General features: G+C 37.9%; 1 protein-coding gene and 1 long non-coding RNA gene across 3 annotated transcripts in view; both read right to left on the bottom strand.

Moving 5' to 3' along the window:
* The window catches only part of LOC126918241 (zeta-sarcoglycan), a 215,068-nt gene extending 202,050 nt beyond the window's left edge, over positions 1-13,018 (bottom strand). Inside the window, exon 1 of one of the 2 annotated variants that reach the window (XM_050725943.1) lies at positions 12,923-13,018. The gene's annotated coding sequence lies outside the window, so the exon portion shown is untranslated. The remainder of the gene's footprint in view (positions 1-12,922) is intronic. The other variant, XM_050725941.1, reaches the window with a different exon arrangement.
* A 256-nt stretch (positions 13,019-13,274) lies between these two features.
* LOC126918146 (uncharacterized) lies at positions 13,275-14,998 on the bottom strand. The gene is made up of 3 exons (XR_007711245.1): positions 14,861-14,998; positions 13,620-14,672; positions 13,275-13,302 (listed from the first exon to the last, which is right to left on the bottom strand). It is a non-coding gene; the product is annotated as an uncharacterized LOC126918146 (long non-coding RNA).
* Positions 14,999-17,265: the final 2,267 nt, after the last annotated feature.

Raw genomic sequence — 17,265 nt, 5'->3', positions numbered from 1 at the left:
TTTAGAATCGCCAACCTCCTTTTTCTTTTCTTTCTCTTTTTTCCTCCATTAGGCCACAATAGAATCTCGATATTCGGTAAACAATGGTGGCTTGATATCAGACCGGCAGCTACGAGTTTCCCAAGCTGTGTTCTCCCTCTATCTATAGATACGTAGAGAGAAGCAGGGAACGGAGGATTGTGCTGGAGTAGAAAGACGGACGAGAGCAGTAGGAGGAAAAGCAGAAGGAGGTGTTAGAGGATCCTTATCCCTCTTATCCGTGCGCTCGCACTGTTTCCATTCTGAATCCACGAGCAGGGATTACTTAACTCGAGAAATTCATCCGAGCGAAAAGAGACTGCCGTCCTTCTTCGATGCCGGGCACTCGTTCGCCGCGACCTGATCGGCCCGCGAAATCAAAGTCTCTGTCTGCTACTCGAAAAAACGCTACCTAAGGAAGAATCATTATTTTGCGAAGAAACGAGAAGTTGAGAAGGTGGCTACCGGCCCGTGAACCAACATTTCCCTCCATTCGCGTCATTATTTTTTTCCTTTACCCTCCTACCCATTCCCCAATATCCTTATCCCAAGCGTGGAATATAGAATCGTTCGATTCGACTTGGTGCCACGGGGTCACGATGATGCACGCGTTCCCTCGCGTTTCTCTTCTTACCTAGCGCAGGGAAAAATTTCGCGGGCGCAGCATCTACTACATTTATTCCCGTGGACGTACGGAGGTCAGTTCGATTTCCGCGAACAATTCTGACGAATTCCCCGGCGCGAGCCAACGAGAAAATGTTTCGAGTGGAAAAAGAAACGTAGACGGAGCATGTCAAAGAGTTATTGGTAATTGCGCCGGCCTTTTCGGACCATTGGCTTTGATAGCTTCATACTTTACGGAATCGAATGGGAGACCGCATTCGTGTCTAGCTCCTCTTATATACTGCTCTACTAAAATCTTGGCCCGGACAATAGATAATAGAAGGAATACCGTTGTCCCAGCCGCCACCGGTAGAAGGATCGTCTACCGCGATATTTAGGCGTTGGCCACGCTTCCACGAACTCTTCACTTCCGATTCCATCCTCTGTAAATCACTCTGAAACGGTCTGTGACCACCCTCGACAACTATCTTGCTCGTTATTTGACTGTAGAATTTGGCACGTTCTAAGAGTAACACATGTGCTTCGATTGTCGATTGTTCGATATTCTTCTCTCATTCATTCTTCTAATACTTTTAACAATATTGTACATATACATATATTTGTATTTGTATTCAGATGTGACGACAAATTGATCGCATAAAATGTTCCAGATGTAATTTCACAAGCTCGATCGTAAATGTTATGTTAAATCGGGCTTTTTTACTCGGACTAGAGAGGCACAAATAACAAGGTACTAAATAATTTGTGAACGATGCAGGTTTCGAGGCGGCAGTTAAGCAGGTCGGTAGGTTACATAGTAGCTAAGCAGAGGGTTGATGGAAGCGGAGAGTAGTAAGCGCGTCGCTATGTAAGAACCGCCTTGCCCCTTTCCACTAAGTAGATGCTTGTCAGCGGAAACTTAATTAAATATCCAAAGTGGATGCCGGAATTACTACAATTAGTATGACGGCTTTCCTAGCCCATCCTTATTACCCGGCTAGTCCCGTCCGTCCCATTCGTGGGTATTACTACTTAATGTCTAATAAATGTCACATCCGCCGAATGTCGTACGTTATTTCTTTTCTACTTTCGACCCCGGTCCTCGTTGCAACCATGCGAAGGAATTTCGGTGTCTCTCGTGGGAGACGAGGGGGAAATACGACTCTAACGAACTCCGAATGCAAAAGTTGGCTCATAGTTGTCGACACGGTTACGCTCCAAATTTTTCGACTACCTAACTCTGAACCGGGATGAAATGGATGGGTACGAAGGGGAGGAAAATTAGTTGAAACGTTCGGAAAGTTCCCCGGGAAAAGTTACTTGCGACGATAGCATCTTTGAATGAAATTTTAATTAATTATTCCACTACCAACCGACCGACTATGTCAAATTGTTTGATTAATCTACAAATTCTATTGCGTATGCAACACGAAATCAAGGTCAAAATCCAAAAGATTTATTCCCGATTGGTTCGTCGTACTACTCCAAACGATTTGGAAGTGGATATTTCGGTGGTGTTACAAGCGGTAGAGGTACTTTGCTGAACTGGCACGTAAATACGAGCTCGGAAGACTTTCTTTCCTCGTTGCAACTGGTTCTCCATCATCCGGCCGTAGGAAGAGAAGAGACGGACGAGGATAGCAAATTACAAAGAAGGAATGTAGAAGCCGGACGCCTTTTGTCTCGCCTGAGATTTCTCCCTTCGATTTAATTGCGGGGAAAGAATCGTCGCGGGCGAACGATGAAGAGAGATGTCCAGCCGTTTATTGCAAATCGAAGGGGAATCGTCCTACAGATGAATGGTACTCCAGACACTCGGAACGATCTCGACAAACGGATGAAATTACAGCCGAACGATCTATAATCGAGTGTCCGTTCGACGTCAATTATTACGACGATGATGTCGACTACGACGACGATGAAACTGAAAAGAAACGTGGTCGAAAAATTTCCAACTCTACCACCAATCTTTCGTTTTCCTATCTATCCGCGATTTTATCGTCTTACATTTGCATCTCATAAATTGTGCATCCACCCAACCGCACATTTTCCACGTCGAATTTTCGATTTCACTAACGGTCTTTCATTTTGTACGAATCCGAAGGATTTCTGACCATGAGAGCGCAAAAGATGGAAATATCAGAAGAAGAACAAAGACAAAGAGGGGTGGAGAGAATAACAAGAATGTGGGAGAGAAATAAAGATACAAGAGAAACGCGTAGCACGCTATATAGCGATATCTATTGGCGCGGAAAAGGAACGGTTTACAACAGAATATTGTCCCGCCTAAGCCGCTCTCCAATATTTCATCAACTTTCTTATTCCTTCTTTTCCACCGCCTTCCTCGCGAGTCCATGTCTTCCTTTTTCTCCGGTACCCCACTCTTTCCACCGTCCACATTGTGTTGTCCTTCTTATAAAACAGTCTGTTTGTTCTCAGGGGCGACAACGACGAAAACGAGCTGCGCAAAACGCGTCTAAGTATTTCATCAAGAATTCGTAGCTGCAGGCACCGTATTTTGGGTCCATAATACGGTGGCTTCGTTGTCGCAAACATCCGTCGCGTCCGCTACCCAGGGACAAAACTTCAAACGCGTCATCGTCGTCTCATTTTCCAACCGTGTCATAAACATTAGCAACTTTTTCGAGATTTTCGAGTATCCTTCGGTTTTATATGCCTATATTCCGTTACCACCGAAAACGTATCGACCGAAACTTCAAAGTTAGAATCGAAGCAGGTTTTCCACTTTGTGACCATTCGATAATGGAGAAATTAAATTTTGTCGGTTTTGCTCGGACGAGAATTTCATATCCTGGATATCAATGCGTTGATTTGTTCCGGCGCATTCACAAGATAAACGATTTCACAGTGAAAAACGAAGAATCGGTTTGCCGGTCGCGAGAAAAGTCGGCACAGTAGCCCACGCATAACTTCGCCGAGAACAATAAAAATTTTAGTGCAGCTGGCCGGGGTTATTGTATGGACAGCGAACGCTCTACTTGCTGGCAAAATGGTTGAATTACGAAAGTACAGGGGAGAATAGAAAAAAAAAAGAAACAGAAGAGAAAAAAGAAAAATATGTATACACCCCCCTAACCCCTGGCGTAATTTCGGGTGCTGCTCGCGTAAATATACATCATCTTGTAGCGACGACATAACCTCGGCGTTCTGAAAACATTCTATAATACAGAAGCAACGTGTATCGCTGCCCGTTCCGTGCGCGTGGAATCACTCGATGTACATACATATCCGTACACGCCAACGTATAAGTACAGAAACCGCGGTACGCCACGATGGTTGGCCTGACTAACGAAAAAAAGCGAGAGAGGAAAAAAAAGATTTTTCAGCTTTGCAGCACGATATTAAAGGCTGCTTTTAGCAGAAGTAATGAATTTTAACGGTAGATGAGCCCCCATGGCTGTTCAGCTGTACGCTGCCGCATACCCGACGTAAGAAATTGCGCTCGCGAAATTATTTCCTTTATAAATCAGCAGCCATACGTTTCGACGTCATCCTACCTTACCTCCGCATACCATTCTCCACCCCCTAACTGCCTGCCTCCTTTCGCCTTCTTCTCCTCTCTTTCTTTATCTATCTCCTCCTCTGAATGGGACGTCTCCATCCGCCGAACGGAGTCGGGAGAAATGGTCAGAGTTTATTAACAATACGTTATCGGTTGAAAAATACCGCAGAGTTCTACGAAGAATTGCACCGAATACCTTGTACGTGCCCGTAACCGGTAGTAATCCGCAAAGACGAAAAGGGAGACAAGAAAAGCTATTACAATTGCTCTATCGTCCCTGGACAATCTAATTTTTTTCGTCCCATTATGGAAACGATTGTTTAGCGAGCAAAGAAAAACTTTGTTGAGACGTCTATTTCTCAAAAGAATGTTTCGCGCATCATTATTCCTGACGAAACGTTTAAAGATGTTCCTAAAAATCTAAGCTAAAAAATCTAAAACCTAAAAACAGATATCAAAGAAGATAATTGTATGAACCAAACGAAACTCGTGGCAACATTAGCAGACAAGAAATAGATTCTTATCGATAGGGCTGTCTTCCGATACCATCAATTGTTTCGAAGGAGAAAAAAGTCTAGATAAAATAAGATGGCGATTGTTTGATGTCTCTTTCAGGTTGTAAGCCATGATACGAGGCTCCATCGAGTGAAGCATCAGAGCAGTGAATCTTTCAGTTGAGAGCAAAGGACACGGAGAGACACGGGTGTCCGGTATGGAGCTTGATTTGGTACCAGAATAGCGATGGTGGGGATGTAGTAATTTGTCGGCTTGGGAAGGCGGCTGGCTCCAAGCTGATAACAGGGGGTGGTCCATTCTCCTCTGATTCCGCCACCCCGTTTCTCCTCGTCCTCCGGTGCAAACCCTTCCTCCACCTTCTCCTTCTCTTCTACCATCCCTCTACACCTCCTCGTGCCCATGCCTGCTCTACTTGCGAGTATGCCAACCCGTGGATCCGCGTAAGACATCCGGTCTGCTCGCAATGTCTTGGATGTGTACGAGGACAGACAGAAAGATGCCGATATCACAGGCGAAGAACGAGACACCAGGGGATTTTCCATAATCGAGCGGCGTACTCTCTCTCTGCCGTTTATGACTCGCGCCAACTTTCAGTTGTATGATCTTACCTAGCTTTTCTCCGGACGTCGCTACGATAAAAGTAATTTCTGCACGGAATCCCTTAATAAAGACGCAACGCGCCGATACTATGAGTCGATCAGTGGCGATGCCAAGACAACAAGGAAAAGATAAGAGCGACGACATGCCGGAAGAACGAATCGAGTTTCGTAATTCGACGTTGTAATTCGATGGAACGATTTGACGAGGCGAGGTTCCGAGGAATAGCGTGAAAGGGTTGTGTAAACGGGGCCAAATAAATCGAACTTGCGGCGTGCTGTACGTCTTCTATTCAGGTTTCTTGGGCGCGCGGGCGGTATTATTTCGATCGAGACAAACGGAGCGTATAACAAGAGTAACCTTAATTCTGGAGAAATCCACTTCGGTGGAGTTGAAATTCTTGAGCCAGCTGATTGGCGAACAAAGTTACCATTCTAATCTCGTTTCGAAACCAAGGGGACCGACTGTTCCTGAATTTATTCTACCAGACTATGCATGCCTGTAACCGCCCGCTCCAATCGCTTTAACATTACCGCGGGAAACTTCTAATTACCGACTTCGCGACGAATTACCATTAGTACGCTGCGTTTAACGTAATTTTTTCTTCCGGGAATTGATTACGTCTCTTCGATCAAATTCCACCTAAAAAAGTAGACTTTGTAAATTTACCGAACCCCTCCGTGGATCTCTTCGAACTAGCATCTTGAATGAAAGTGGCAGTAACCCTTTGCGAAGTCTCTCGTTTAATACATTGATAGAGTTATTCGATGGTGACCTTTCTTTCAAAATTCTAAGGGTATCAGATAAGGGGGTGTTCAAGTAATGCTAGTCCGATGTAAAATTTCATAAGGGCCTCGGAAGAGCCAGTTTCCAGGAACTACGGACCGGTTAACACCACCGAGGCTACATAAGAGTCCGAGAGTTAGTATCTTTAATATGTCTGACGTATGCAGCAGTTAAATTAAAGCTCACCGAGAGCCCCGAAAGCTCTCACCTTGTTTCAGCTCAGTACGTAAACTCGAAGCGTGCGGTAATATCGCGTACGAAAACCCTGGTTGCCTCTACTTTCTCGTTGTTTTATTCGAAGCTAACTACTTCAACCATGCTTTTAACCACAACAAATTTTTTTCTCCACGTTGGTTTCTCTTCAATAACCGCACCGACCCTTCCGTCATAATAAACCATAATTAAAAAGATGTTTCTACTGTTGTCTACCGCAAGCAAAGATAATTAAAAGATAGCTGCTTCTCCGGCAATGTGTTTATCGTTCGTCATTATTTGCCGAATCGAACGCTACCGAGGAAGTTAACTTGAGAAAAGAGTTACGATCACAAAGTTCCAGCTAACTAACCCTTCCAATCTTCTCACAATTCGCTTATATAACGACGGAGACTTAGCGCGAAACGAATGTCATTTTACAGAGGAACACGGGGTATCTCCTCCCCTTACTCATCGGCTTCGCGAAACTAACTTCGCCCACGTCACCACTCGCTGTCGGAACAACGCGCACACAGCCAGTTGATACCCGATGCTGCTTAGACATTCGCTACTCAAATATTCGTAGGATCTCTGGGCTTGTGTGTTTGATCCGTGTGCGAGTATTCACGGACGAGGCCGGGGACGAGCGCTAATACGCTCGTTTATGCGCCTACATACGGCTGAGTACGAGCTTAAGCCACATTCTCACGTAGCATCGAATATCGGAATGGTGTCTCTCCTAAGGATAAATTTCCGCATGCAGATTCTCGCATTAGGTTAAATTCCATTCATCGGAAAAACCTTCAACATTACGCTCGTACAAGTAATCGGCCTAGCACATCGATTGCCACCTATATTGCTGCAAGTGTTACTTGATAATTAGCAAAACCTCGCCAATATTGATAGAGTATGGGTATATTGATTTAATTATGGTTTAATTATCCCACACCGGATACGATGCTGTTAATTAAATATGGACCGCGCCATGTTATTAATTATAACATCTCGCGCCTTTCCAACGCGCTCAACATTCATATCTTTCCACTTTTCGATATTAACAACAACAAAAATGAAGTTTTCGATACGCATAGCCAAATAGATAAGCGAAAAGAAGCTTAATACTTTGATCCGCATCATTATATCGGTCCACGTACTACTTCCACAGCTTATGTTCTTTCATTAAGGGTATTATCCGAAAGCGCGAAAATCACATTACGATCGGTCAATTGACTATTGAAGATATCTCACAAATCCCTTGTCACCCTATTTTTCACCTCAACTCCTAAAAGTATCGCTTGATGAACAAGCTATAATAGCAATCGATATCGTACACAAATGCGAAGGAACAGATTACGAAATGAAATGGTGCTACTAATTGCATTAGAATCGGATAGAATCGTGAGACCGTGTAAAACGAACGACAAACATTTAATTTCGAATACGCTAATCGTCTCTTTACGGTCAGAAGTTTCGGTGTGAACCCAGCATTAGAACGCGGAGATTCGTACCCTCGTATCGGATCCCGCACAGGAGACACATAGATGAGAACGTGCACGCCGATACATCGGCATAACGCATCCTCCTGACTGCCAACCACCTCCTGCGGGCACAGAGAGCTTTTTAGCAAACTGTCAAACTCTGCCGAACCACGAATTACTCGTTCCAGCACGTATCCCGAATGTAGTCCCGCAGTATGCGCGCTATTCTGGATCAAAGACCTGGGGATATACCCGGATACGAAAATTTGGAAATATCGATCTTGGTCAGCGACACGTTCGAGAATTGCCGAACCGCGCGAATAAACGAGTGAATGGGGAAGATTGATTGACCGATAGATGAGTCTGGGTTAGAATACCGATCGCGGGCCAATTTGCGTCCAGCTCATACTGAGATATGTTTGGTCCAACAGTCCCGAGGGCTATGCTGAAACTTCTGCATTTCTTTTTTTTTTTTTTTTTAAATGAATCTTCCTTGAAGGTATATAACAGAAACTAAAGATTACATCGATAGTAGGAGAAAAATTGATACTATGTCGTTGATAGATTTTTAAACCGACCAAATTCGCTTCGAAGCTACATAGTGATAGAAAATACAAGCATATTTGTTTTATCGTATACGAATGTAGAAGTTTATAGAACACTGAATGGTATCGTAGGAATTACGCTATAAAATATCCGCTAATATTATAATTTTCAATTGAACTTCTGAATATAAGGATCTATCTAAATATAACGTGCAAATGTTAATGCGCGAAAGTCGTTGATACCAATTAAAGATCACAGAAATGCAGAGGATGAATGGGAAAAAATGAGGCTAATAAGGAAACCATAAGTCAGACTTAATTACAAATAATTATAAAAAACGATAGAAGTGCTGTTATTTTATTTCCAGAAGATCATTTCGTATTACCCATGGAATATTACACTACCACGTTACAAATGTAACACTACAAAGTATGTATTCCGACACCTGTAACTGCATAGAAACGTCAGACATCGCTGAGGAACACTTACCATTCTCATCATGGCATTCCTTGTCCTATGATAGGTGCGAACGAAAATGTCGGTATTCCAAAGGCTTTGAAACTACTATGACCGCAACTCTGACGTTTCCATTTGCGCGAGATGGAAAACAATGCGTGAGCGACTCGTAAACTGTATAAAATAAATTACAGTTTTCGAGAAACTTCAGGCATTCGAGAGTCCTTAATAAATCGTAATAGCATACAACGTATTTACCATACCACATTTTCGTCGTATGTTTACGACGAAAGGAAATAGAATTTGCTTGGCAACATACTGACGACAAGCCGTGCCAACTTCAAAAACCAAGGGAATCGAGTGTCGTACACCCTATGCGATATTACTATGTGTTCTACGTGAAACGAACATTGCGTGTGCGTAAAACACTAATGGGATAATAAAGAACAATCTTTACAGTACCGCGAAATACACCAAGAACTTGTTACGTAGAAATGAACGACTCACGTGCAGAATTTACGCGCCATGAATCGTTTTATTACCGATACACGAGTCTCGAAAGATGCAATAGTGGCGACCCTCCACAGTCAACCATTGAAACTTAACAAAATACTACACCAGGTAGGAACAATACATGTAGTGAAATGAGAAAGGTCTCGAACACTCCAAATTCAATAAAGAATAAATAATAAATAGGAATGAAATTATTTATAAACAACCATAGTTAACGTTACTTGTTCAATAAATCACACATATTCAGTAAGATAGTTGATTAAAATACATGGAACTACAAATTAATTAAAGCTATAAAAATGAAAATTTCATTTAAACATTAACCGTATTGACACACATTATAAGAACAAATAAAATAAAATGAGATAAAATTTAAAGAATGAAATTGACAACAGCGTACTTCTAAGCACCTTTAAAATAATCAATTCTAATAAATCATTGGTGAAATAATAAAAAAACATAACAAGTTACTATATTAGTTAACAAAATTCAGTTTATAATATTTAATTTCACTTAGATTCGTAAGTGCCAAGTACCGAGCTTTACCAGATGCCGCGCACGCTTTCCTGCTATACCGACTATTGGTTCTTATCGCGATTGACCAGATCATCGTTTGTGACCAAAGGCATTCTATACGGCTACCGACATGGGGTCATAAACTCTGTTATATGTCCTCTATGATTTGCTACAATAATGTATAATAACAATTCAACTAAAGTGTCGAAAACGATAAAGCCAGTAACTATGAAAAGATCTGCCTTTCATAAACATACAAAACATAGAAGAGGTATCTCATGAATTTTTTAATAATTCATAGAAGAAACTTGCAACATCAATTACGTAGGTTGGAATTGAAATTAAATTTTACTACAAAATTGTGAAGAATACAAAGCGGATTTTTATGCAAATTCATATTTTTGAGAATATAATTAAAAAAATAAACCTCGGTAGAAAATTGGTTTACCTAATATTATAGAAAGCTATACATTGCTTTATACAACATATATTTTTTCGAATTATGTGTATTTTATATAATTTAGACTTTAAAATTTCTTATAAATCCATAGTCTACTAAAGACTTTCTAAATTTTTAATGGTATAGTATATAGTATATCATATAATAATCTTATAAAGAATAATACTATTCATCTACATTCCCTTATTTAATCTACTCAAACACCACCCAGGTCCTTTAAAGATTTCAGAAACAAACTGGAATTTAAACCAATTATTTTTCGCAACTCTGTTCAACTCATAATAAAAAGCAGTGACTCTAATAAAAAGCAGCAAAAGATTTTTGCAACTTTAATACTAATACTAAAACCGTAATTAATCTCTCACAACGCTAATTCAAAGACCGCGATTAGCCCAATATGACGATGAGCCGACATGTACGTCAGCTAACAAATCAATCACAACTAATACTACTACAAATACTACAAGCGAGTACAGTGACAAAGTAGTAACGAGAATGTCTTTCCATGCTCTGGATGATCCAGAGGATGGAAAGCCATTAGTAGTTGCCCTCTTCAGTGGCAATTTGCCGGGCCTCTTCGGCTTATAGCCTCTTCTTTCTTCGGGCGCAATACCCGCTAAAACTTATATCTAGGCTCGAGACTTTCTAAATCGCAAACCAAAAAATAACTTACAAATAAAAACATAAATCGCGGAAGCTGATCCAAGTGCACATGGATAAACAACGATCATATAGCGATCGCTGTCCGTTCGCATGTGCATGCTCGAGCAATAATAACGTTCGTTTCGAAACCAACTCGCGACCACGACCGCGAAATTCGAAAAATCGATGGGCGAAGCCGAAGACGAATGGCATGTTTCGTTCGTGCCAGCTTTGCCATCGATTTTTCAAATGAAATTTCCTGAAACAGGTTGGACACGCGAAAACGCGCCTACCCGACCAAAGACCGTGCCAACCTGTCCGGCCCTACCTACTTATAATTAATGAACAGACACACCAGAAGGTATACTACCTATCCTACCTAGCCCTATATTTAAAAATAGCAAAAGAGTCACACCAACACGCTCACTCCACGATTCTCACACATGACACTCGGGCGCAAGAACCTACACTAGAGAGAACGTCCCGGGACGTCTCCGACACCCGAGTTTGACATACAGCATGCACACTCTAATATTACGTACCATTTTCCTGAAATCGACTGACGAAGACTAGCGACCATTGCGTACAACACAATAAAAATAAATCTCTATTTTAATTACAGATATTCATAATACAAAGACTGTGACTAATTTTCAAAGAAATTATAAACGATACGGAATTTCTATTATAATTTAACAAGAAAATTAATAATACTAATATCTGTGATTCGCTGTATTTAATAACGAATGCTTGTTTTTATGGGTTGTGATTGGAACGATATTTGTGTGACTTTATTATTTATTACTTACATTTACAGCAAATAGAATGTATACTAAAAAACGACGCAATTCCACAGCCTAACCACACACACTATGTGGAAAGTACGTCGTGCACGATACGCTAACGCATCGTCAGTCGCTCACAAATTGTTATAAAATCAATGGTCATCGTGCTCATTGCCTTTCTCTCACCCAAGTAGCACCTGGGCACGTGCGTGATGTCCTGGCAATGAACACGGAAAGGGTTAAACCTGAAAATCCTAACTAAAAAAGGTATTAGTGTATCCATTTTCTCTGTAACGGGCTAATTTTTCTTCATTTTGTATTTTCGGATTTTATCTTAATTACTAATTTAATAAATTATCAAAATATCAATATTGAATTCATTTACAGTAAACAGCATAAATAGAGTCAATACAATATATTGATTTATTCAAGAAATTGACATGAATTATCGAAATTCCACTACAAAAGAGACAAACTGACACTGAATAAGAAATTTATTTAATAATTGATTCAAAATTAAATATTAATGCAAACAACCGCAGGCAATCCCTTCGTCAAAGCACATTTATAAAAGTACAAAAGCAGTATTCAAAACTTGTTGCTTTGATTCCAAAATTTGCCTGTCGCGAAATTTCTTCTTGCACATAAAATTCAATGCAATTTTATACGACATGATTGAATTTTAATATCTCTATATGTATATTTTAAATTAATATCCAAATTTAAAAGTGATGGACGAACAATTAAAAATCCTTTGAAATAATGCCATCAAGAAACAGAAGGTAAAGTAAAAACTGACTTATTATTATCATTATCGTTTGATATGCAATAATCGCAATTTTTAATGCAAGGAAGTCGGAGGGTATCCGTCTTCGTTATTACGAAATATTTAGCTAAGTCATTGCTATTGTCAGCAAATATACATGTTTAATACATTCTCACTTTAAAAGTTATTATTATAGTGAACATATTTTCAATCACAAATATTCAGATTCATCGTTAATATAACATCGTTTGTATCAGTTAGTACTACCACTATCGATATTATTAACATAAAATTTGTCAGTATCATTAATATAAAAAAATACGCGATGTGCAAAAAGACCTATCCTGAACTAATAAATAATGCATAGAAAAAGGAAATGTTACTACTCACGGATATAACAAATACCCGCGGTCACTGTACTCGCAAAAAATTCTACATAATACAACCAGTCACCCGTGTCGATTCGGACCTTTCATCCTACGACATGATTGAGTGACCGGAGGAACAAAAATGCATGCGACTCACGATAAGATGCGAAGAACGTAGTCATCGATGCTGTGGCAACCCAGGGAAAGTCATCGTGAAGGCTGTCATCAAGGAGGAGCCACGTAATCCCACGGAAGAAAGCTGTAACAAAACATAGAATATTATAATTTGCTCTTAATTATTTGGAAAATTTAAACTAATGTAAGATTAATCTATATTAAACATAGAATTTTAAAGACAATATTCAATTTAAGATTAAAAAGTTTAAAACTTGTCAAATATTTAATCAGATTCTATTTTTTAATTAATAATTAATGTACAAATAAATACAAAGAACAGAATTAAGTGAAAATACAAAATTACTTACATTCTTGACTTTTGACTTGACTTCCTCCAGAGAACAGGGAGGAATGAAAAATCTTTAACAAAATATGGATTATTATAATTTGTTTCGAATAATACAGTGATGATTGCTAAAAAAATTTGAGATAATAGAATGCCTGAATAAGAGGGAACTCTATAAAAACTTAGAACTTCAATAATAGAGAAAATTATAATGCTAGCAAACTCTAATTATAAGAATTGGAACTTTAAAAGAAAAATTTAAGATATATATACTGAGGATCTAATGATTTCTAAACTATGTCAAATATTTTTATTGTATATGTCTATATTAAAACTTTACAATTTTATTTCAACAGAAATAAATTAGAAAACAATGTAGAGATATACTTACATTCTTGAGTTCCGGGAGAGGCTGTATCCTCTTGCGAAACCTGCGACTCTACTACCGAAATCGAATGTTTAAAAAAAAAGACATAAGAAAAGCAAAAAAGGCTATTAACGCGTCCGTTTAAGTAACAATCGGCGAACACACTGACTCTAATTTCGCGTACAACCATCGTAATTAAATTTATAATTATAAAAAGCTATTATGCTCTATAAAATACAAAAAGTATTATTACGCAGCAAACACTGACTCTACCGATCGCATTGCGCGCGATCACAATAATTCTTTGAAAGAAAAATTTTATTAGAGCATTAAGGGTAAGGAAAGAAAGGAAAATACTGCTTTTCATATTTTTTTTTCTTTTTTATATCGACTGTTTGCTTATGAAAATAGTTTTCTTAAAACTACGAACTAATTATTATTCATTTTCCTTGTATAAAGAAATATATCAAGAATATAAGAAATATATATATATTTTTTTAAATATTATTATACATTATAAAGTATTTCCTATTATTGTCAAATATCTAGTATGACTATTGTGCAATGTGAGTCATTTGTAAAAATTGCTTGCTGAACTGAATGTCCGCCATTACAGTTTTAGATACACATGCTAGCCTTTCTGTCCGTTAAACAAAGCTGCGCAATATGAAAAAAACGCGATGCGCAGAACGTGTACAAACTTGTTTGAAATACACAAATAATTTAACATATTCGAAATGAAAAGATGTGATTTCTTTGATTCTGTCTATTTTCATCTTAGTATTTTTAATAAATCGTGAAATTATTTAAAATTTGTATACGTTACGTATTCGTTACGTTAATATTACGTATTACTTATTGAAAATGCATTCCGGTAGAATACTAAATAAATATTACCAATTATGCAGAAAAGAAGAAAACAAACGTACAAATACGTTTGTTTTTATTAGAATAAATTAAATGTTACCAAACTTCCATTAAATGCTTTCAAATTCATTGCCAATCGTCATGGCGTCCTTTTGAATATCGTGGCATCCCTCTAATAATTCGAAGTTTTCCTCGCAAACAAACAATAATCTGTACAAAAGAAAACCGAAACACTAAAATACATATATATGAGAAGAACAAATTATATAAATAAGGAACACGATCAAGATCAGGTTACGTCTTGAAAGATTATAATACGAATTGCCAGCAAATGTGACAATCAAAGAAAAAATATAATCAATTAATAGATTGTAATAAATTATTGAGTAAAAACGTACATTAGTTGAACGAAATTAACAATAACGTAGATTTGGGCGGTCAAAGAATCACTACAAAAATCCTACGCAATAGGAAGGTGAATACTTATCACGGAGTGACACGAAATATATACGTCTAATCGCTCCGACTGTCGACATTGGAATAACTCCCCGCGCCGCGGTTTACTCAACGAATTTCGGTCGGTGAGGAGTGTTGGGGGGGGGGGGGGGTTACCGGTAAATCGAATCTGCGTCAAGAGTCGTCAAATTCCAGGAAAGGATATGTTTTCATTAGTAAGGGTATCATGTTTCAAACAAAGAAATAATATTTTAGACTGATGTGCGAACGTAACTGTAGAAAGTAAAAACAACTGAGCTAATATAATTTGAATGAACACTGTTTACGGATTTGAAACGTGAATATATCAGTTCTTGTAGAAATGTAATATACGTGCCATAATTTATTGATGGCCAATTTTTGATTAAATAATATTAATTAATAAATAGAAACAGGAAGATTGTGATTATATAATTATAATAATAGGGAAGAAGAAATAAGGGGAAATGTCAAGAAAGGTGAAGAGAAAAAGAAACTACAAAGCAGTCGAAAGGAGTAAAGAGATAAGAGAAAAGTGGAAACAGAAAAAAGAAAAAATCATGGAAGAAAAGCGAGATCACCATAAATAAAGTGATCTTGATAATCAATCAATAATCTCTATAGAAGAAATCACCAATTATATTAATAAAATACAGCAATATCTACACTCAAATTTTGTCTCTAGTCTCTGTCAAGGTTTATAATGCAAGCTATTGATGTTTCTGACAATCAAGTAGGAGAGCAACGAACGAAACAAATTTGGAAAACTGTTTAATTTCGACATAACACTGTTTGACAAACTATTAAATAAATATGTATTACTTAAACAAACCTGGTAATAGTTTATAAAAGATGAAGAATTACTACTTACACAATGAAGATTACGCACTTCAAACGTGTTGATACATGCAAACGCCATGCTTTCCGACATTAATTGCTTCGTCCCGCCAAATGCTCGTCTTACTGATTTCTGATTGGTTGATGCGATGCAGTTTCTTTTCAATTAAAACCAGCGGGAGAAATTAAAATATTGCACACTGCAAATATTACCCCAATTAACGAATTATGGCATTTTCAGATCAAATAGGTATAAGGAATTTTTGGTTTTTGCTTAATAAAAGACTTGTGTACACATATGGACGATCAACTTTTTAGGGAAGTATTAAAATATGAAAGAAAATAAAAGGAAAAGGAAAGGGAAAAGGAAAAAGGAAAGAAAGAAGATAAGAAAGAAATTATCAAGGATATGAAATGTATGCTTATTAATGGAATTATAGATAAGATTAACTACAGTTAATTTAGTCAATAGCATTAAATTATCAACTATCAGAGTTCAATAATCAATGGTATGCTATCATTGATGTAGTTGTCACTGTTCTAGATCATAGATGGCAAACTCTACCATTTTGCACGATCGGTACTTCAGAATAAAGTCTTATCACCAACGAAGTCTTATACAATATAAGGCATGTATTGTCACGGACGAGGTACAGAACCTCGTCTATGATCGTATCACAGACGTATCTTACTGGTGATAATATTGTCGTGATTATAGATATCCTTATTATAGGTAGCAGATCACACCTTGAAACTGTTTGGATAATAAATAGTATGATATTCACGCAACAGAGTGCGCCTCGAATTATTTTAAAGCTCGTATTTTCATCCAGTTACATTCAAGTGTTAAAGATTGCGCATATTGTGAGTGTACTATTAAACTTATTTTATTATTCTGTCGGTATCCAGTTAAATATGTACAGATTGAATATTATTCATTTCAGAATGGATGAAAGAAGCTCTTCAAGAAGAACATAGTTTTCTTTACTTTCGCCGGAAGTATATAGTATGTATTATATTGTATATATGTATTATTCAGAGATTGGCATGCCCAGTATACTGATATAGATTAATGAATAGAGATTTTAATGTATAATGTATAGCCATTACTTAAAAATTTTTAAACCATAACATATTAGCTACTTCTGAACAATTACATAATTATTACAAGACTTAACCTAAACTTTTGATGTTGTACAAATCCAAATCTACTGTTACAATTTAAAAGTAACTGCCATGGTGGACTCGATAAAATGACACCTGAGATTTTGTAATGAATGATTTTGCTCTAGAAAATTTTAGTTCTGTCAATCCTAATCTCATGTAATCGTAATATGACGATGTAAAATAAATATAAAATAAGGATCTAAAAGATATATTAAAAAATATCGAAAGTGGAAAACCACGTAAATGTCAATAATTTTGGGAAATTCGAGAACCAGTGCACAGTGACATCTATTCTCCTTATATTTTCAGTTATACGAAACCTCAC

Source organism: Bombus affinis, chromosome 7 (assembly GCF_024516045.1).
Source record: "Bombus affinis isolate iyBomAffi1 chromosome 7, iyBomAffi1.2, whole genome shotgun sequence".
NCBI classification, from domain to species: domain Eukaryota; kingdom Metazoa; phylum Arthropoda; class Insecta; order Hymenoptera; family Apidae; genus Bombus; species Bombus affinis.
Note: the sequence above shows the minus strand (reverse complement) of the source record. Positions and strands in the feature narration are given on the sequence as shown.